Source organism: Octopus bimaculoides, chromosome 25 (assembly GCF_001194135.2).
Source record: "Octopus bimaculoides isolate UCB-OBI-ISO-001 chromosome 25, ASM119413v2, whole genome shotgun sequence".
In the NCBI taxonomy this organism is placed as follows: domain Eukaryota; kingdom Metazoa; phylum Mollusca; class Cephalopoda; order Octopoda; family Octopodidae; genus Octopus; species Octopus bimaculoides.
In genome coordinates, this window is record NC_069005.1 from 23755490 (window position 1) to 23759414 (window position 3925).

General features: G+C 36.6%; 1 non-coding gene across 1 annotated transcript; it reads left to right on the forward strand.

Annotated features, from left to right (window-relative positions):
• The first annotated feature begins 2813 nt into the window (after positions 1-2813).
• LOC128250854 (U6 spliceosomal RNA) lies at positions 2814-2920 on the forward strand. The gene has a single exon (XR_008266825.1). It is a non-coding gene; the product is annotated as a U6 spliceosomal RNA (small nuclear RNA).
• The last annotated feature ends 1005 nt before the right edge of the window (positions 2921-3925 follow it).

Here is a 3925-nt window from a genome sequence, read left to right on the forward strand (position 1 = left end):
TGTATATGTTTGTGTCTGTGTTTGTCCCCCCCCCATCGCTTGACAACCGATGCTGGTGTGTTTACGTCCCCGTAACTTAGCAGTTCGGCAAAAGAGACCGATAGAATAAGTACTAGGCTTACAAAGAATAAGTCCTGGGGTCGATTTACTCGACTAAAGGCGGTGCTCCAGCATGGCCGCAGTCAAATGACTGAAAGAAATAAAAGAGTAAAAGAGTAAAGAGGTATATACATATATATATCTTTCTATTTATGTAGTTGTCCTGGTATCATTACATAACAATAGCTTCTTAACTTCCTTTTTCCTCCTCTGTCTTATATAAAGATGGAGGCTTTTAGCCTCCATCTTTATGTTTTTAAATATAAATCTGAATTTCTCTGAAATATCCTTTTCCCTCTTATACATTGCATATACCTTAGTCATAAATCAGATAAAAAGATTTCTTTCACCCATACATAAACCTTTTAGATATCTCCCTTTTTTTAATATTTATTTACGTGCATCGTTGTCTGCATATTGACATTCTGCTATTGTTCCCGCCTCCGTCTTCCTTTCATTCCATTTCACATATCCGTAAAAAAAATGCTCCCCTTTTATTGCTCTTTTTCCTATAATTTTACTGACTTTTTCGACCACAATATACCTAAATGATGTATTGCATTGTAACCATTCATCCTAAGCATACATAGTTCATGAGTATTGTTTTCTTCTTTTTTCTTTTTTTCGACATTTTACTAACATTAACCCAATTCCATTTTTGTCATGCCCAATAAATGCAACCATGAAATTGTAGTCTTTATGAACTTCCGTACATAATTAATTTATACCAGTAACTATGAATATTATTAATTTTCAATAATTCAATAATTTCAATAATAATTTCATCCTCCTTGAATGCATTCTTTGCTATTGAACTCGTATAATTCAAATCTCTAAACCGTTTAGTTTCTTTCAACTATAAATATCCCGTCCTAATTCATTTAACTCCTTACAGATGGCATTTCCTACTAACATCTAATTCAGTTTAATCGACCCACTTTCCCAAGATAACCCCACACACATTTTTTTTTATCGCTTCTTGTACTCTTTTATCCTCTACATCTGCAGTAATTTTAAATCTATATATCTCTTCACACATTGATGCTTCATTTTAAATTATTTAAAATCTTACGTATATATTCATGCGCTTGTTTAATATTGTAAATTTCTATCGAAATCTTTTATGAAGAGTCATAATTGTTTTATAATTATTTTATTTAATCTCATGTGATACTAGCAATATTTCGCAGTATTAGATAAACGTACAATATTTTGTTCTGTTTTACAAAGACAGCTTGCTACGACGTTATTTGTCCTTTTATATATCCAGTGCAGATATAAATATCAATGCCCAGATATATATCATAGTTACTTTCCTTAACCTTTCATTCTATAAGTTACCAGCAGTAGATTCTCTGTTTTGACAGAATGATAAATATATACAGTGATAAATATACAACTAAACTGAAATACACAGATGGACTGTTAGCCTGGCATACTGATATATCAACTGACCAAATGATATATAGACATTCATTATAATTTAATTGATGTACATACTGACAGACGGAAGGGTGAGCGCGCGCGTGTATGATATGCGTGGTGCGGTGAATAAATTACATAAAAATATCTTGAAATACTAAATTCATTCAATAAGATCGGCATTGGCTTCAACCACGGCCTCCAAACGACTTCGGAATCTCCTGCAACTCTTCTGGACAGTCCCCTTGTTAGAGTTGGTGAATGCTGCCATAATCCTTGCCTTCAGTTAGAAGGGGATTTGTTGGTCTCTCACTCAACTGCACCCCACACATAATGATCAAGGGAGTTGCAGTCTGGGGAGTTAGGTGGCCAGATGTTAGGAGTGATGTGGTCGCAGAAATTGTCTGACAGCCATGACTGGGCTCTGCTGCTTGTGTAGAATGGTGCAGAGTCCTGTTGCCAGACATAGGGTCTTCCAGCAGCCACCCTCTTGATCCAGGGCAACACTACCTCCTCCAGGCACTTGATATAGGCCTGTGTTGAGTCTGATAAATGGAGGCATAACGTCGCCATCACTAGTGACCACTCCAAACACCATGATGTTGACTGAATGTTTGATTTTTATCACTCGCGGTACATGTCCTGAGATTGACCCCCAAACACTCTGAAATATTCGTATTGGAGCTTCCGGTGCGAATGCCAATCAGCACACCACGTCGTTTCGAAATTCCTGGGTGAGTGAATTGCGTCATGGTGCTGTTTTTCTCACAGACGGTACCCAACTGGCCCTATTATACTGTGTAGTCGAAAAAATAATAAACAAAAAATGCGCATGCGTACCCTGCTGAATCGCTATCTTACGGAGGTGTAAACACACCAACATTGGTTGTCAAGCGATGGTGGTGGTGGTGGTGGGAGACAAAAACAGAAAGACACACACACAGACATATGTATATATATATATATATATATATATATATATATATATATATATATATATATATATATACATATATATATATATATATGCGACGGGCTTCTTTCAGTTTCCATTTACATTTCCGAGGCCATAGTAGAAAACACTTGCCGAAGGTGCCACGCAGTGGGAGTAAATACTCTTCTTGTTAAGGAAGAATAAGTATGTTGTCTACAAAATGTATTGAGAGTAATTCTTCACTTCAATGTAAAATTGATTTTATTATATCTTAACATAAAAAAAAAACATTAATATTTACAATCCAACACATTTAGATGGAGGTATTTAATTACACAGGAAAAACCAACATAAATAGCTACACAGATAGGCGGTACATATTCTAAAATTGGAATGATACAGAGAAGGTTAGCATGGCCCCTGCGCAAGGATGACACGCAAATTTGTGATATTAGGCAATGACTGTATTATATACAGACAAACACATAACGAAAACTTATGCTCTTCATTCTGTCTCTTTCCTCGCTGATTTTTTTTTATCTCACCGTCTCTCTCTACCTTTCTGTCTTTCCTCATCGTCCTTTCCCATTCCTATTTGGTTCTCTCTCTTTTTCTCACTTTCCTCTCTTTACCTTCTCTTTCTCTCATTCTCACTCAATCTCTCTCATTATGTCTTTACAATATACTGTCACTACGCCAAGAATGTGTCTCTTCTTCCGCTTCTAATATTCTACTATCCAACTACCTTTTTACACGATGTCTGCAATGTAAACAAATGTCGTTAACTTTTATTCTTTCACTTCAGTCGAACAAAACGGCCCCAGGACTTAGTCTTTGTAAACCTAGTACTTATTCTATCGGTTCTTTTGTCGAACCGCTAAGTTACGGGGACGTAAATACATCAACATCGGTTGTCAAGCAGTGATGGAAGGACAAACACAGACACAAAGACACACACGCACAAATATATATATATATATATATATATATATATCTGTCTGAAGCAAAGTATGGCTGAACTTGAGATCTTGCGGGAGAGAAATGCAAATCCTTAATTCATACGCTACAAATGATCACGATAAAAATCTGCAAGACCTTCTTAAGAGTCAATGGTTAAAACAAGATACTTTCTTTCACAACTACCAAATAGTTGGCCGGTCTCACACACACACACACACACACACACACACACACACACACACACACACACACACACACACACACACACACACACACACACACACACACACATGTATTCACACAAATATGCACGTAAATATGCAACGCTATGATAGTATGTTCACACGTATATACACGTTTGCACATGTCCGACAACTCATAGAATGTACCTATAACATACGCAGCATGTTGACGTGTTATTGAAGCCTCTACGTGGTCGTTTGATTTGTTAGAAATAGCAGTCGAATCTCCCTCAAATCACACAGCTATCGTAAGACGCACGTTAGATAG